The following is an 18,396-nucleotide window of genomic DNA, read 5'->3' as shown; positions in this document are numbered from 1 at the left end:
AAGAAGAAGAAGAAGAAGAAGAAGAAGAAGAAGAAGAAGAAGAAGAAGAAGAAGAAGAAGAAGAAGAAGAAGAAGAAGAAGAAGAAGAAGAAGAAGGAGAACTGGCAGCTTAAGAGGAGCAAATGTAAATGTCCTCATAGTTGAGGAGGTCAAGGATGCTTGAGGGGTCATCTACAAGGACATGGAAGCCCTTAGAACGAGGCCAAAGTTAACAAGGAGAAGAGATATTTTATATCTTTGATATATGGCATTGGGTCAATCAATATAACTGTAAAAGAAGGAACCAATAAAGAAACAAAGACATGACAACCATCACCAAAACATAGTGACAACCATCACCAAAACATAGACTAACCCATTTGGTTTACACAGGAATGGAGTCATAGAAACATAAAGATACTTACAGGTATGGAATATAGGCCTTGTGATAATTACAGAGACCGCAACAACGAAGTCCTTCTGTGTATGTGTGCTAGAGCAGAGAGGGTACTGGCCACAAATGTAGGCCAAGTTCACAAACTAGGTGCCAAGTCCAATAGCTGAGGTACTCTCTCCTCCCCAAAAAGCACACAAAGTAGAAACTGTCTGCTCCTAAACTGTAGATCCATAAAATGTTCTAGAAGCTCATCTGCACAGCAGGCAATACCCAGGCCATGAGTTTCTTGAGAGAACCACATTCTCCTCCACATACACAGAACCAGACAACATCTATCACAGCTGCTGATCGCTGTGATTATTACTATTATTTTCTATAATTGCCTTTGTAGGATCTGCTTATTTGCTTCATGCTAAGCACTTGTAATTAGCCAATGAAAGATTTGGGGTTAAGCTAGTTAAAAAAAAAAAAAAAACCTGAGGCCAAGATGATGGAATGTATACAGCCAATTCCATCTCATAACACCAGGTACTTGCAGCCAAAGTGGCTTTTTCTTGAGATGTGTATATTAAAATCACATGGACTGTGTTTTGTTGTGGCATTTAGTCATCTGAGACAACTCTACAAATATGCCATAAAAAAAAAAAAAAAAAGAAGCAAACAGGGGCAAAGTAATTCTGAGGAATCACGAGGCATGCTCTTAGCAATAGGTTCATTGCCAGGAGGAATCCTTGAGAATGCCAACCTTCATTGTGTTGATCGAGAAGGAAAGAGCTTTGAAACCAGACCTTCTTTCCCCACTTAGATTTCCCTGTCAGGATACATAAAAGAATTCAAGCTAATCAAAAAGCCCAAGTGAGCTGGCTGGTTAACTAGGACAGGCCCAACCTTGAGTTCAGAGAGATTTCTAATGCATTCCACCTGTCCCTCCAGACGACCGTATTTATAGGATATAAGGACTGCAGAGGAGGCGTGTCTCTGAAGATCATAAGGTAGCCAAAATGGCATCTCCTAGAGATTTACCTCCGCACTGAAGACATGGTCATTCTTTATTTTTCCTGGAGAAGTGTACTCTTGATCCCCTTTTTCGGTTCCACACCCATCCCCCTCCCACACCTCTCCTCTGGCAACCACCTGTTTGTTCCCTGTACTTAAGGGTGGATTTTTCAGTTGGTTTCTTAAAACGTTGTCACTCTTAATAAATTACTCCATGCTCAAGATGTTGAATTTCTTTCTTCCTTTTTTCCTCCAATTAAAAAAGCTGCTTATTCATCTTGAGAGTAGTAGCCAGTAACACAGTAAAGACCCGAAGCAGTCAGTCCTTGAGGGTCTTCAGAATTTGGTCCCACCTTACCTGTCCAAACTGAGCATGCCATGGATCTTCTTCCCTGGCCTCCCTCTGCTCGCCCACCACCACTTCCTCCTCAACACACACAGGCTGCGATAATCCCTGCCCCCATCTACACTGCCACCACGTCTGGAACTGTGTGCCCTTCCCACCATCTTGCCAATCCATCAGACTTCTCCATGAAGTCTTCCCCGATGGCACCAGCCAACACCACTCTGTTCCTTTCCCGATTATCCCTCCACCTTCTGTGAAACAAGACCTAGAAGTTACACCGTCTTTGGACTTTCATCTTGACGATTCTGAGGTTACCTCTCAGCTAAAGGGTGCCATGGTGGTTCAGCAAGGACTAGTGGGTCCCCTGTCTGGTGTGTAGGGGGAAGAATGGAACATTGTGCGTGTAGGTATTTGCCAAGCCAGGCTCAACCACCCGTCATGGTTGTGGTTCGTACTGGAACTTAACTTTACATGGTCTCATATTATCCAGTTGTAGGTAGTTCTGTGTTCTTAAGGCTGTCCTGATGAGATGTTCCGATTTTAAAGGTATAGACTGTTGGATTTTTACAGAGAAATCACCCTAGAAGATACTATTGAGATTTACAATTGATCATTCTGATGAGGCCCCTCAAGTTGATCTTCCATTCCTGGGGTGGGTTTGACAGGTTTCCAAACGGTGATGTCAAGTAATGCATTCAGAGTGTGTTTCCTCATAACTATATGCATAAATACGTGCATCTGTTATATATGCCTATATTTGCATATGTATATATGTTCTGTACACATATAGTCTACGTAGAAACCAGATTAATAACTCATTTGCAGCTGAAGACACTTCTTCCCAGAAACTTACACACACCCCCAGGGCTACTTCCACAAGATACTTCCTTCTGAATAGAGGAGGGGTTAGAAATTTAGTTAGTGTCCAAGAGGTTGCCTGGTGAGCATAAAATCAGAAACTCTCCTCCCTTTCTTTCCACTGGCTAAAACTGCTCTGGGCCAGCTACTTGCTGGCTGGGCTGCCCTTAAGTTCTCAGCCTTCCTATGCCTTGGATTTCCCAGCTTTAAATGCAAATAGTACCTAACATCTAGGACTGTTGTAAAATGTGCTTAGAACTGTAAGTAGCCCCCAGTAAGCACTTATTCGATGTCAGCTTTTTATGCTTATTACTTAAATCTCTTCACCAATCGTTTAGAAATATCATTTCCTTCATAATGTCACAGCCCTAATGGAATAAAGAAGCCCATATTGATTTTTTTTTAACCTTTAGAGATTGTTCTAAATCTAGGTATAGCAAGATGCACCTCACTGAGGATGGCTGATTGTGTAAAATGTATCTACTTTTTTCTCTTTCTCTTCATTTAATACAACCACACCAGGGAGCAAATTCCCCTCCTGCCTCAACTCTTGTTCTTAATTTTTATTCATCAGGCCATCCTTACAGAAGGCCAAGTGTTTGTGAATCCAGCAAGTAAAGCCCATAGCCAGGAGGCCTTTGGATAAAGCATCATGCACTGTCACTTCCTACAAGCTCTCCCCTGGCCCCCCAAAACACATAGCTCCCCCATCAAAAAAACAAAAACAAACTCAAAAACACACAGAAAAAATCTGTCTGTGATTCCATTCTCTCTGGGGACAGACTTGGAGGCCCTAGAAAAACGTAAGGCATGATTGACACACAGGGAAGGCAGGTAGACCCAAGAGTGTCAGAGGTTGAGCCTTCTAGATGATTCATCAGGTTGGTGGCTCGCCCTGCCCTTCTCAGGGCGCAGGGGACACCCTATCCAAGTGAAGAAGAAGCCTGTGTTTTGCTTTTGTTTCTCAGTTGAGAATAAGCTGAGGGACTGGTACTTTTCCTGAATGACCCGCATGGAAAAGGGTTTGCCTCTTCTTGTTAACACTGAAGGAGAGGCCACACCAACCTTAGTTTCTGTTGGAGAAAAATATGCATGGGAGTTTTTTGTTTTGTTTTGTTTTGTTTTTAAAGATTTTCATTCTCTTCACAGTGCACCCGGGTCCCAGGTGGGGAAGGTGGTGTGCCGTCTGGGATAGCTGGGGGAGAGGAGCCCGCTCTCCTCCTGGTGAAGTATGCAGAGTCCGCCCTGCTCCTTCTTCCCTCCCTGGTGGTTTCACAAGGTCTTGGATGATTGGCTGAGCCCAAAGTTGAGGCCAAGAGAACAGAATCAAGACTTCCTTCCTTTCCTCTTCTGCCCCTCCCCCTCTCACTGATTCCTCTTCCTCCACCCCTCCCCCAGCCAAGCCACTAACCTACTCACCCAACGACCGACCATAACCCACCGAAGCAGTACAATGTTCGAACCCATGGAACCAAAGGGTTTCTGGTATCAGGAGAAGAGGGACACAGAATAAGGCAGTGGGGAATAGGAATTTCTACTTTTTTTTTTTCCTTCAAGGGGAATAAAAAGTCTCTCTGGACCAGCAGACCATCTCCTGGGAGGGAGAAGCCACAATTTCCCCAGGTAGCACATTCCAGAGAATGAATGAATGGTCGGGAGATGCTGGGGGTGGGGGGGGGGGGTAGAGGGGGGGGCAGAAATACAATTTCATTTAATACAATGCAGGCAGTTGTTTACAATAGTCTGAAAGATGCCAAAGGGCTTAACAGTCAGTCATTATAGCTCCCAGCTGGTGCAGTGCGCGGGCAGAGCTGAGCTTGGCGTTCCTGTCAGCCTGCTGGCAGAGCTGAAGCAACACCGTGACTTGCCCAGGGTCACACAGCACGCTTGGGACAGAAATAATTCTGACTCCTTCTTCCTGGCTGTAATTCAGCAGACAAAGCCACCTTATTACTGTACCATCATTCAAATCTGAATCATTTAAATGGCTGCTAATTGCAGGCTTAGAGGGAACTGTCAGCTCCATGTGACTAACAGCCCAGGAAGCCGCCGTAGGAAAGACCCAAGTTTTACAAACTCCTGAATATGGAATTAAAACGCTGTCCTCCCGCCGGTGTGGGAGGAGGAGAAAAAGCATTTGAAAACCCCCGACCTTGAAACTGCCAACCAGTAGCCTGTTTAGATTTTTTTTTTTTTAATGAATTTGAAGTGTCACCTCCAGTTTTTAATATCGGAACAGAGAAGCACTGGATTCAAAGGGATGCTATTCAGAACAGCTTTTGAGGGCAATTCTCAAATGTTTTCCAAGCGGTCGAGGGATCTTCACACTCTTCTTTCTTACGCCCATCAACACACTGTCTCTGTGTTTAAATTTCCTTTTGAACTCTTTTTTATAGGTAGCTATTTGGGAAGGGGGAGAGAGGAAGGGGCCGCGGAAGCCACCATGCTTGTAAATTCAGATCTGTCCACGGGGTTGGGCACGTGCTGTGCTCAGGAAAGAAAGTAAATTCCAGTGGGCCAATTGCTCTAACTGATTCATCTGTCTGCACAGAGACGCCACCTACCTGCTCCCAGGTATTCAGGTAAATGACAGGTGGGCGGGACCTATACTGACTGTTTCAATAGCTAAAGGCCCAGCAATGTTTTATCTGTGAGGCTCCCGTGATGTCACACGTTTCCTGCTCTCGACCAACCAATGCCCTCCTCCTTCCTTAGGCACCTGTGCACCAAGGTTGAGCCTGGTCACTGCTCCGGGAGCCCCAGGAACTGCCAGATTCACCCACAAGGCATGGGAACTTCGGGGCTGCGGCTGCCTTGAGTGCCCGGGACACGCACTGGAAAAGGTGAGTTGAAACCCTTCATTTTTCTCTTTTGGCATTTAGACCCCTGGCCCCTGAGGGATCTCTCTGAATGAGGAAATTGAACGAAAAAATAAAAGCTGAATGACTTAGCCCGGGTGTTTGTCCCACAGGGAGAAGCTCTTTTGAGAGGGAAGAGCAGAGAGATGCCTTTGACATTTGGGTTGTACAGGAAAATTCTCCCAGGCCAGATATTTAATCCTTTTTGTTTCTCTTAATCATTAAGCCAGGCTCTGCTTGTCTGGAAGTTGATCTGATTTTTTTTTTTTTTTTTAACCCTGGAGTGGAGTGCAGTGGAGACTTTTTTGAAACTGAACTCAAAGACTCAGACCTGTTCAGCCCGTTTTAAGGGAGGGTTGGGAGGCCAGGGCCGAATGAATTCAGAGTTGCCTTATTTTTGCCTCATTTGCCTTATTTGGCCTTACTTCTCTGCGTTTGTCGCACCAGAGGCAATTTCCATCTGAACCTGTGAGATGACCTTACATGTGGCCCCCCCCCCCCCCGCCCCCGCCACCCCTGCCAGAAGTCCGGTGCTCAGACGACTACCTTCTGCTGCCCTTCTCAGAGGCCAACACTCATTTTCCTCCCTCTTTCTTCTCTAAAAAAGTCTACTGGGTTTTATTTTTTCTTTGTTGACGTTCTTAAAAAACCACTTTGCAGTCCGGATTAGAGCTGTTTACATCCAGACCTGGACTGGCTGCCTGCTGACCTTTGGTTAAAGTAAAGATTATTTCCTCCATGCTTAACAAGAATGAATGTAACTTCAGGTCGGATTTTTAACATTTTTTTTTTTTTCAATTCTTCCACCTTTCTTTTTCTCTTTTTATAGCAAATCTACCGAAAAGACTTTTTTTCTCTGACCTTTTTTTTTTTTTTTTTTTTTTTTTTTTTTAGTAATTTTACCTCTAGGATCCATTTTTGTTTTCTTAATCCTGATCTGCCAGCCTGTCTTACTTCTGTTCTTGACAGCCCAAGAGCCACACTCTGCAGCCAGCACTGTCCTTAGAGAAAGGAAAATAAACCCAGTCCCCTGCCGGGATGAGCTGGAAACTGTAGAGGGAGAAATGAACCAGCCAGGGAACATTTCATTCTGGATTCATCAGTGACTTTTCTGAGATCTGTTTGCAAAGATCTTTGCAAAGGAATAAGCTGTTGGGAGTTACACTCATTTTCATTCCCCTGGAAATTCAAGGCGCTTGTCAACTCTCCAGAAGGAAAAATGGAAATAAGCTGAGCAAAGTTTGGTCTCAGACCCTTGCTTCTCACCACTGAGAATCTGCCTGGGGCCTTGTTGCCAATTTCTCTCTCCCTCCTTGGAAGCTCATAATGTTCTCGCACTGACTTTTGTCTGTTCTACTCCCCCCACTCCTCCACCCCAGTGCTGTATTTGGATGGTGGCTGCAAGGTTGTCGCTTAGCAGTATTCTCACTTGATTCAGAGCTTTGTCAGCAGAAGAAAAGAAAGGATCTCCTCGATCCTGACTGTTTCTGGAGAGGACCGTGTCTTTAAAGTCACAGACCTCTCCACGAGACGCATTCCTCTGGATTACCATGGACTGTTAGCTCTTTGCACAGCAGTGATGTTACGATTAAATACCTTTCATCACTGTATGTCAAGGTCCTTCCCCACTAAAGGAACACAGCTCAGGATGCTATGCCTCCAGATAGAAGAAAGGAAAGAAAATATGGAGGCTGGAATCCAGAGTCAGGTTATCTAGAAGGCACTTGGTCTCTTGGATAATTTACACACAAGTATTGTCCAGAGGGGTGAAGGACCCACAGCGGCTTCCTGCCTGTAGTAATCCCATCTCTTGGTTCAAGTGGCGATAGGTCTGACTGGAAAACACACTGTGTCTTCCATGCATACTCATGAGCAGGTTACTGGACTTCTCAGAACGTCCGTTTCTTCGTCAGTAAAACAGGAGACGAGCCTTATGATTGAAGTGCTCATGAGAAGCACATGGGGTAACACGCGGAGGGTGTCGAGTGACCAGTGACTGGCGCTACAGGGGACCAAATAGAGGTGCGGGCCATTCTTGAAGGAATTTTCCTGGGTGCCCGACAGAGGTAGTCTGACCTTACCAAGATAAAAGATCTGCGGTTGCCATCATTAGGAACCCTGATAGCTCTTGTTATGGTATTAATTGTACATAATTAACTCCGATGTTAACAGTTCAGAGAAAGAAAATAGGCAGGAGGCAGGAGAACGCTTAAACTGCGTCACACGAGCCAGGCCAGTCGGTCTCTGCCAGCTCCCAAACGTGCTTAGGAGCTGCTGTCCTCCTGCCTTTCCCACGGCAAAGCTCTCACACCCCAACAGACACACCGAATGTGGTCCTCCGCAGGCCTGCCGGGAAAATGTTCCTGTTGTCGTCGGCTGTAATCTGACTTGGCAGGCGACCTTTTCTGCTTTCAACCATGCTCTCTCTCCTGGGCAGGGTGGGTGCTGGGTTTCCTCCAATCTTGCAGGTAAACACCCTTAGCCACAACCTGGTGATCTGCCATGCCAAGTCACCAGGACGAGGGGGAGGTGGCTAGTTGGGAGCCTGCCCTGCACTGGGGAAGGGGGCTTGTAGCTCCCTTGGAGATGATCGCCTCAGTTCTGGAATATCCCATGCCATTGAAGGACCTTGAGGCATGGCAGGAGAGCAGAGATGTTCCCAGGCTCCTCTAAGTCTCACCCTATCCTGAAAAGCTAAGGCAAGTTTTCATCATTCACCAGCTGATTGAGGACAAGGGTTCATAACCTCAACCCTACTCCTGGTATGCTTAGAGGGTCCTGGAGAGGAACCTCAGCCTCCCTGCCCAGCAGTGTCCATGTTTATTTACCTTCTGTTAGCATCAGATTGCCGGGGTTCCAAAGCCAGCGCTCTCTTATGTTAACAGTGTGACCTGTGATGGTGATTGGACCCCCTTACCCCAGCTATAAAACAGGCTCGTTATGAGGAAGAAATGAGCGCGGTGTCCAAAGTGCTTAGACTACTACCTGACACAATGTGAGCTCTTGCTACTATTATTTTTCTAAAGGAAGTTGGAATGTGACAGATCTGGGTTCGAGACCCGATTCCACAACATAATGGACATAAGCCGCTTCATGCCTCTCGGTCGCACATAGCCTCATCTGGAAAATGGAATACTTTCCAAAGCCAGTGCTGTGGTAAGGATCAAACAGGAGATGGTTTCGTGCGAAGTGCCTGGTCCATGATAGAGTAGGGGCTCAATCAGTTAACCCTCGTTGGATTAGTACAGGCATAGCTTTTGGTACACGCAGTACATACGTGACTGGATTGCAGTTTGCAAATACTGCATTTTTTTTTTTTTACAAGTGGAAGAGTTGTGGCAAGCCTCCCTCTAGCACGTCCATCAGTGCCATTTTCCCAACAGCATTTGTTCCTTTGTGTCGCCATGTCACATTTTGGTAATTCTCACCGTATTTCAAACTTTTCATTACCATTACACGTGTTATGGTGACGTGTGCCCAGTGATTGCGACTCACTAGAAGCTCAGATGATGGTTAACATTTTTTAGCAAGAAAGGATTTTTAAATTAAAGTCCACACATCGCTTTTTTAGATGTAATGCGATGCCATGTGTAATAGACTATGATAGAGTTTAAACTTATATACGCACTGGGAAACCAAAACATTCCCTTGACTGGCTTTATTATGCTATCTGTTTTGTTGTGAACTCGCCTTATTGTGGTGGCCTGGAACTGAACCCCATCTGTCTCTGAGGTGAGCCTGTAGAGGAAACAATGATTATTTCGGTTAAAGTCCGCCTTCTCAGGTCATGCTACAGTTTGGACATAGCAATGTTGGAAAGAGTAGTCAGCAGAGGGCCAAAGACTCTTTGAGAATAACAGATTTCCCAAAAGGCCCCCAAAGGTTTAGACAGAAAGCCCGTTAACATGGATGATCTTGTTTATCTTGGAGCTCCAGGGTAGGGTAGCTGCCCATCGAAAGGCCTGGTCTTCTGCAGACCTGTGGTGGGAGGATTCCATGAGGTCCATAAACAGTGGGTTCTCCCAGAGCAGCGATTCCCAGCTCCCTGGCTTCCAGAGTCTCCCTTTTGGATGTGAATTCCACAGTTGAGTGGTGAAAAGAGGTTCTGCTGCTGGGATTCTGACCACTTGAAAGGCCATTCTTATAAGACGCTGCCAAGAGAGGACTCACGAGGGTGGCTCTGATATGTGTCCTCCTCATCACTTCAGCATTCATGGACCTCCTGCAGGTGACACATAACTATTCCTGATATTTATGGGTTGGCACCACGCAGACTCGCTTTTATGTGGGTGGCATATTTCTGGTCCTCTGACAATGCCTCCAAGCTATCAAGGGCTTTTCAAAACTATTTTCAAGGAAGACTACATCTCTCTTTTTGGGTTCATGGGATTTGGCCATCTGTGATCCCCAAAGAATAAGGGTTAACATGAAAACCAGACATGTTGTTAAGTACAGAAACTGCTCTTAACTGAAATGAGAAACCAAGAATGTCAATTGCCTCCTGTAAACCCCTTACCCTCACCATGTCCTCTTACCTCCTTTTGTTCTAAGTGAACAAAGACACCACAGTGACCTATTGCTTAGTTACATGGAGACGCCTCTCAGATCAATATAAGAAAGAACTTTCTAAGAATGAGAGCGGTCCAAAAATCCAGTAGGTTGCCTTTTTTGGGGTACTGACTCCCCTGACACTGAAGGTTATTTTTTCTTGGTATGTTTGGAATATTTGTTTATTTGCTGTGTTTACATGTGCCTAGTATGTATTGAAAAATGAATGAGTGAATGCCAGAGAGAATTTGTGTTTCCTTAATGACACATGTATTCATCTATAAAATGGGGGTTATATTGATCTCATAGCAATAGTCTCGAGATTAAACGAGAAAATACACGTAGAGTACCCAGCACTGTGTCTTGCTTACTTAAATAGTAATTATTATTATGTTTTATTTTCTACCATATTCTAAAAAGGAGAAGGAAAGGGGCACCTGGGTGGCTCAGTGGGTTAAAGCTTCTGTCTTCCGCTCAGGTCATGGTCCCAGGGACCTGGGATTAAGCCCCACATTAGGCTCTCTACTCGTTAGGGAGCCTGCTTCCCCCTCTCTCTCTGCCTGCCTCTCTGCCTGCTTGTGATCTCTGTCAAATAAAATAAAATCTTAAAAAAAAAAAAAAAGGAGGAAGAAGAGATTCCTGCCTCAGGTAGGGAGTAGACAAAATGACTTCTGAATTTGAGATTTACAGTTTTTACGAGAATCTCTTCATTTCTATTCTTTTCATCCCTGCCCTTCTTCCTCTGCCTTTCTGAAGGAACCTCTTCCCCTTGCTGTTGGGAACCATGCTCTTTGACGGGGTAAATTGACTCTACCCTAGTATAACCCTTGCAGTAGGTTCTGGCCCAATTCACAGGGCACGTTGTTGTTATTGGTGGTGGTGTTTTTTACATCACTCGTTTGTGCCTTGGAATGTGTGGATTTAAATTCCACCATTATTTTCCAGTGACTCTTATTTGCTTCTTGTGTTTGATGCATTTGTCACAGGCACACAAAAGGCTTCACCAACAGCAGAGTGGAAAACTCTCCAAGAATTTTCTTTAATAGCCTCTTGGCACAGAGCATGGCAACAGCACATGTATGATGGTGAGGTGTAAATATGTCATTGCCATCTGGGAGATGATTTGCATAACTTGCCTATGACTGCTTTTGGCAGTCACGTGGCCGTCTTTGAATAGAACGCTGCGCGGTTAGGTTCCTACGTACTCACATTAATACATGAGTCACCTAGTGTTTTCAAACTTCTCGTTCAGTATCCTTGTTAGATGTGCCTTGTGCTCTACAATACACACACACACACTCAGCTGGTGTCTCTGTAGTCTTTTTCCCCTGGGGGCGCTAGCAAACTTGGCTTACCAGTCATCGTGGAAACATCTGCGTTCTAACTTTGTAATGGATTAAAAAAAAATTATTACATTTTTTTTTACAAGGGGAGCACTGCCTCCATAAGAATGGAGCAGTCTAAGTGGCTGTCATTCCCAACCTACTTTCCATATCCCTAAACCATGGAGGGAAGTGTTGGTGTGGATTCCTGGGGATGTTTTCCCCCATTCTAGGGGGGGAACACCCCAGGAAATACAGAGCTTTCTCTGTTAGTTTCCTCAGGCCGCCATAACAGATCACCATAAGCCTGGTGGCTTAAACCAACAAAAGTTATTCTCTCACACTTCTGAGGCCAGAAGTTTGAAATCAAGGTGTTAGCATGACCTCGCTTTCTCAAAAGGCTCCAGGAGAATCCTTCCTTGCCTCTTCCCACTTCTGATGCCTCCTGGAATTTGTTACCTTGTGGGGTTCCTATCACCTTCTCCTACGTGGGTGTGTTCTCTTCTTCTGTGTCTAATGAAGACACTTGTCATAGTATTTGAGGTAAATTAGATAATCCAAGATGATCTCAAGATCCGTAACTCAATTCATCTTCAAGGGCCTTTTTTTTTTTTTTTTTTTTTTTTTTCTGATAAGGTTCTGGGGATTAGGACAGGGCAAGATGTTTTAGGAAGCCAACATTCCACCTGCTACACACCCACACACCCCACCTGACATTCATAGACATAGGCTCTCCCACTACTTATATAGAATGATTCTTTGTCCTTGCAGAGGCTGAAATATTGGTCAAAAAATAGGTAAAGAGAGTTTATAATAGGCAGCCTTCACCTCTACCATGTATTTCTTTTTTTTTTTTCCATCATGTATTTCTGTGTTCAAGGCAAAATAGTGTTTTATGATCAAAAGATCTGCTGAGTTTTTTCAGTCAATAGTGTAATGTATCTGCGAAATCAAATCAGTAAAGGCCATCTTATGTTGCTTTAAATACAAGTAGTACCTTGGTTAAGGAAGCAACCCCTCCACTGAACCATCTGACCACAACTAGGTAGATGTCCACTTCTGGGTGCCATGTTTTCAAAGGGACCTCATCAAACTAGAGAACATCCTGGGTGGACCCTTTACTACCACCTCAACTATCAAGGAAGACAACTGGAAGAACCAGAGACAAAAAGAAAGACAAGAGAGAAACCACCAATTCCCTCATTAATGGGGGGTGGGGCTTGCCATGTTTTGAGGGAGTGAATGTGATCTATGTCACATTGAAACGTCCAAGTAACAAAAAGAAAGCATTTAGCTGTAGGAAAACAGCTCCCCATCATTGTAGGTGTTCCAAGCAGAGGCTGGTAGACCATCCTATAGGGCTTTTTTAAGGAGGATTCTTGTTCTTGGGGAGAATCTAAGATTCTTACCCAACTCAAAGTCCTATGATTTCTTAAATAATTTTAAAATCCTCATGTACAGGTCATCAAACACCAATATGTCTATTTCTCTTCCTTGACTAGGGGATTTGCTCAGGCTCTTCCCCTATCTTAATTTCTTCCCACTTGTCCAAACACCCTTAATCTTTGATGATCTGCCCTGAAACCCTACTATTCCACGAGCTGTCCTAACCATTCTGGGTCACATTATACTGTTTTCTTACCTCTTTTCCTCCACAACTTGTCTCTGTCTCCTGTGGGGGGGCAGGGGGTGGTACACAGATCATACTCCTTGCCATACTCATTGTGTTTTTTTTTTTTTTTTTTGCAGTGCTTTAACATTTTTTTCTGTAAGTAAGCTCCTTTTTCTAATTAGACTTAAACTTACTGAAGATAAAATTGAATTCCTTATGGGAGGTCCCACAGAATTCAAGACCAAGGCCAGGCATGGCATAGGTGATCAATGAATATATATAGAATTAAAATATAGCAGAAACAATATTGAGAATTCAAATATCTTCCTTCACCTTGTCTTTCCCTCTATAAAATTTGGTTATCTGTTTAAAAAAAAAAAAGCATTTCGTGAATATGTTTTTCAGCCTTGGGTAGAAGAACGTCAGCCTGCTTTTCCATGCCTCTCCTCTGACTTTAGCTCTTCCCAAGATCCTAGGCCAAGTATTTGCATGAACAGAGTCCTTGGTCAAGCCAAAATAGTCTGTCTTCATTCTTGTTGTTGGCAGGGGGTCAGCTCCATTCCATCATGTTGATGGACCAGGAGATGGAAAGACTTTTTTTTTTCTGGGACAGAGTTCTTACAAACAAACCCAGGTAGGAAAAGGGGCTCCATGATACCGAGGTGAGAGGCAGTAAATCTTCAGTCAAGAGAGGCAAAGCTCCTCTCCAAGCAGCTTGTAAAAGATCTTCCCGGGGCTACTAAAGCTTGTATCTGATCCACTTGCCCCCTGGGACTCTTTACACATGAACACTTCTCTTGGGGTTCTGGACCCCAGACATTGTCTCCTCTCAGTTTGAGTCTCCTTTAATTTCTTGAAGATATTTTGACGTCTTTAAAGACCATTTAGATTTATTTTTTCTGTCCCTTCTAATGTAGACAACACTATGCAGGCTGGTGTCACTCGAAGATGCAAGGAGTGAATTGCTTGCTCTCTCTTGGAGATCATGGATTTTGATAAGAAGTAGGATCAGACCTAACCCTGACCTTTGCAACAGTCCACCTGCCTTCTTTGTGTTCTCGCTCCTTTTTCTGGAAATGTATATGGTGCCCCTGCTCCCTCAGCCCCCACTTCAACCCCTCTTGGTTCAAAGACAGTTTTTAGCCCAGGTGTGACCATTTCTATTCAGGCCCCTAAAGCATTTAATTCCTCCCTATTACTGATGTGTCTAGAAGCTAAGGAAGAGCCCCCAGAGCATTTGTTCACCCTCTTATGTCCCTTAGTTCACAGTTGGTATTTCTTAAAAATTGATGGTACCTTATTGGTACCTCCAAGTTTCACACAGTCTTTCTATAATTTAAAATGTAATTATAAATCTACTTTGTTTGCTAGACAGAGATAGAGCTTGCGCTAACTTTGGCAATCACTCCCCCTCACCCCCACCAATAATCTAATTTAGGAGTTCCAGGCAGGGTCATGGCAGGCCGTGGTTCGACAAACATGCCAGCTGATAATTATTTTGGAAAGAGAAATGAGGCCACCGATGTGATGAATTTCCCAGCACTCTTCCATTCGATTCCTGCATGAGCGTATTTCTGGTCTTCACGGTCCGGGATGGTGTTCCGGACTGACTAGGATCTCTGCACTAAGGTGTGGCCTCCATGACCAGTTTGAACCCTGTCCTGCAATCCTTCTGCCCTGCATAGCTTCATCCAAAGTTCAAAGCATCCCCAATGATTAAAAACAAAGCAAAACAAAACAAAAACAAAAACAAAAACAAAAAACCCTCCAGCTCTGTTCTTGAAGCTGAAAGTTTCCTCGGAAATCCTCTAGCATAGGGGTTCTTAGTCATTATGAGTTTGTGTAAAACACTGGGGTTGGTGGAAGGGATTAGGAGATTTTGAACAACATTAAGCACATCAGCAGAACCCAGGAAGCAGCCCCATCACAGGAGGGCAGAACCTCACACTGTTTACAGGGTCACAGAGTCCCTGCTGGAGAGGATGCTTGTCACTTAACACACACTCTCAAAACAAGGCTCTTTTGGGATTCAATCATCTGGTGATCATTTCGGGGCCTGGCTTAGATGTCACTTCTTCCCTCTCATGGGAAGCAAATTCTTCCTCCAACTACAAGCCCTTTGGTGAAAGGCTCACCTGGGGTGGGGGGGGGCAGGTGTCTAGGACACCTCCTTAGACACTTTTTTCCCAGTCCTTGTGCAGCTTTTTTCTTGGTCTTTTTCCTTTCCTTTTCCTTTCCCTGTCTTTTCTCTTCTTTCCTTTCCTTTTCTCTTCTTTTCTTTCCTTTTCTCTTCTTTTCTTTTCTTTTTCTTTTTTTCTTTTTTTTGAGGCATGTCCAGAGCTGTGGGACTTCCAGTTCCTGTCACTGGCCTTCCATCCACTGCCATGGCCTCACTTCTTTAACTTTTTCATTTTCATTTATTGGGGGTGTCAGTGAGTGTTCATGGAGGTTTGCCCTCTGGATGAAACCGTGATCTCTGACTTGCCATGCTTTTAAATGGTTTGCATTTCTCTTAGCTCCTGTTCAGGTTGTCAGTACATTTGAGAACAAGATGTATCAAAATATAAGCACGCTCGCAGACAAATGGGAAAGTCCAGAGCCCCAAATACCACTCATTCTTGGGATCGGGATATGCTGCGGATTCCGATACTCAAGTGTTTAGCCAGTGAGGAATTTCTGTTTAAATAAATCCACCTAATTCCGCTAAGTATCTTTGCATTTTCTAAACTGTGTTCCCAGCCGCTGCTTTTCCACTTTATTGCCCTGGATTTTGTTTTCCCCTCTGGGCTCAGGAATTGCTGATAGCTTTCTCCAGGCCTCAGGGCAGTGTCTGGCTCAGAGCAGGCCAGGACTACAGTGACCGCAGTGGCCCGAGAAAGCAGACGCCGTCCTAGGCTCTGTGCACAGTTAGTCTGTTTCATGCTGTCCTGGAGTTTTGGGGTTCATTTTACCCGTACACTGTAGGAGGGACCCTGAACCATGAGGGAGTTTCTGGAAGAGAGTGGTCAGCCTCACAGAGTCTAGGGAAACTAGAAGGAATGCCAGAAAGGCTAAGGCTGCTGGACCTGGAGGGGTGGGTGTGGGAAATGGGGTGTCGTCCAGTAATTAAGGGACTTCAGAAATTTGACATATTCTTTTGTTTTGTTGTGTGTTGAGTGTTACATGTTCTAAACAGCTCCTAGGAGAAATACTGGCACCCATGGAGGAAATAGATGAGTTCTAGAGAAGCAAATTTTTGTTTCATCTGCAGACTGTTCCTCCTAGAAGTTCGAGCTCTCCAATGCAGGACGATCTATTTTAGAAGGTAGGAAAGGGCTGTTTCATGTAGGAACCTTCTCTCAAGGTCCCTTTCAACACAAAGAGCCTATGACTATCAATGTTTCATCTTTGTCAAGGTCAAAGTCCAATGCAGTACACTGCCTTTGACTGAGAGGATGAATTCTTTTTAATAATATGACATCCCATCACTGTTGTTGTAAAGCTGTGACTCATACAGCCATTCAGGAGGAGCCGTGGAGTCAAGTCTTGTCCTTTCAGGACGAGGAAAATGTGAAATTGTCAGTGCAGCCTGCCACATGACGTATTTCTCCATTGTCTCTCCAGCACAGTGTATTATTTTCTCTCGGGTTACCATTTTCTGCAAAGCCAGGGTGCATTTAAAGGAGAATTAGCAGGACGCCATCACACCAGGGACCCCATTGTTCTGGTAGGTTCTGTCATGCAGACATTTTCCCCTCTCCCAAACAGTTTATATCCCCAAAGCTGTTCTTAAGACTATTTTTTTTAACATGCGGGTGACAAGATACAAATGACCTCTCATGAGCTCACAGACAGTGCTGGCTCACGTTGGCTCTGGAATGTGGCTTTGTTGTCTGCCAGAGATGTTCAGAATTTGTAAGTTAGGTGGAAGAAGCTTCTGTACAAATTCTAGGTGTGACCATACCCCAGCGAGAAAAGAAGCAGGGATGGGGAGTTTTACTTTTCCGGGCATTTCTCACCACTATGCTGGTGGACTCCACGTACCTCTCAAAGTCTCCCTGGGCTTCTGCTGCACCTCTAATCACTGGAGAGATGGAAAAGATCATTCCTAAACCACATGAGGGTTCTACGAAGGAAGGGCACGATTTTCACCCCCCTGCCCCATACACACACCCAAGGAGAGGGTTGACTTCCTTTCTCTTTCTCCAAACTGCGGGAAAGCCAGATTGCAGCTCTGTCCCCTCACCTCAGCCAGGGCCAGAAGTGCTGAGGACCTGTGCACTCAGGGACGTGAATGACTCCAAGGTGACAGGCCATCTCACTTACTTTTAGAAGAAAAAATAGCTTACCTTTAAGCCATAATGATTTTAGATAATTTCTTATCAGTTCAGCAAGGCACATACATGTCTTAAAAACACGATACGTCATATGTGTTTAGGAGATGTAAACTGGAAAGAAGACACCTCAAATTATATTAATCATATATATTTTTAAAAGATTTTATTTATTTAATTGACAGAGAGATAGAGAGCACAAGTAAGCAGAGTGGCAGGCAGAGGGAGAGAGAGGAGCAGGCTCTCTGCAGCAGGGAGCCTGAAGTGGGGCTCGATCCCAGGACCCTGGGATCATGACCTGAGCCGAAGGCAGAGGCTTTAATCCACTGAGCCACCCAGGCGCCCCTATTAATCATATTTTTTAAAGTCTACCTACTTCTTTCTTTAGAGCCCGTGCGGCTTTTTTTTTTTTTTTTCCCAATTCTCTCATAATTTGTGTCTATTCATTTAGGCTTTATTTAGTCTAAAACAATGTTGGAAAATATATACAGGAGTATTTACGTTAATATTATGTCAGGAATCTGGTTCAGAATCACATGCACAAGCACCGGGGAAGTCCAATTTCCCTTCACAAAACAAAAAAGGAAAGAAAAAAGAATTGGGATTGGAGCTAGAACCCGCTGTCTTTGCTTGTCCGTTCCATCCATTTGGTCTCGGGCATTCCAGAGGTCAGTAAAGGCGAAGGATACTTTTAATCAGAGCCTTGGAAAAAAATCTGTTAGCAGTGAGCCTGAAAAGATTTTATTTTATTTTTTTTTAAAGATTTTATTTATTTATTTGACAGAGAGAGATCACAAGTAGGCAGAGAGGCAGGCAGAGAGAGAGAGGGAAGCAGGCTCCCTGCTGAGCAGAGAGCCCGACGTGGGGCTCGATCCCAGGACCCTGAGATCATGACCCGAGCCGAAGGCAGCGGCCTAACCCACTGAGCCACCCAGGCGCCCCCCTGCAAAGATTTTAAACCTCATTTCCTGGGGCTCTTATAGTCGACCAGTTACATTCCGACCAGTCGTGATGCAGAAAGGTGCTGGGACACAGCACAGCGAAACGGTTAGGAACAGAAGCTGAAGTCATCATCACTTCTTGGTTTGTTTCTTTTCTGGTGAAACTGGCAAGTTAATTCCAAGTCACACTTCAACTTCTTCATCAGTTAAATGAAAACAAACAAAA

The 18,396-nt window shown here is 44.5% G+C and overlaps 1 protein-coding gene across 2 annotated transcripts in view; it reads left to right on the top strand.

The window, feature by feature from the left end:
- The window catches only part of LNX1 (ligand of numb-protein X 1), a 178,881-nt gene that overhangs the window by 54,083 nt on the left and 106,402 nt on the right, over positions 1-18,396 (top strand). The window contains exons 1-3 of one of the 2 annotated variants that reach the window (XM_059383955.1): positions 4,134-4,199; positions 4,973-5,158; positions 5,292-5,419. The gene's annotated coding sequence lies outside the window, so the exon portion shown is untranslated. Of the gene's footprint in view, positions 1-4,133; positions 4,200-4,972; positions 5,159-5,291; positions 5,420-18,396 lie in introns of those variants that run through there. The other variant, XM_059383964.1, reaches the window with a different exon arrangement.

Source organism: Mustela nigripes, chromosome 1 (genome assembly GCF_022355385.1).
Source record: "Mustela nigripes isolate SB6536 chromosome 1, MUSNIG.SB6536, whole genome shotgun sequence".
Classification (NCBI taxonomy): Eukaryota; Metazoa; Chordata; class Mammalia; order Carnivora; family Mustelidae; genus Mustela; species Mustela nigripes.
This window is presented reverse-complemented; position numbering and strand designations above follow the sequence as displayed.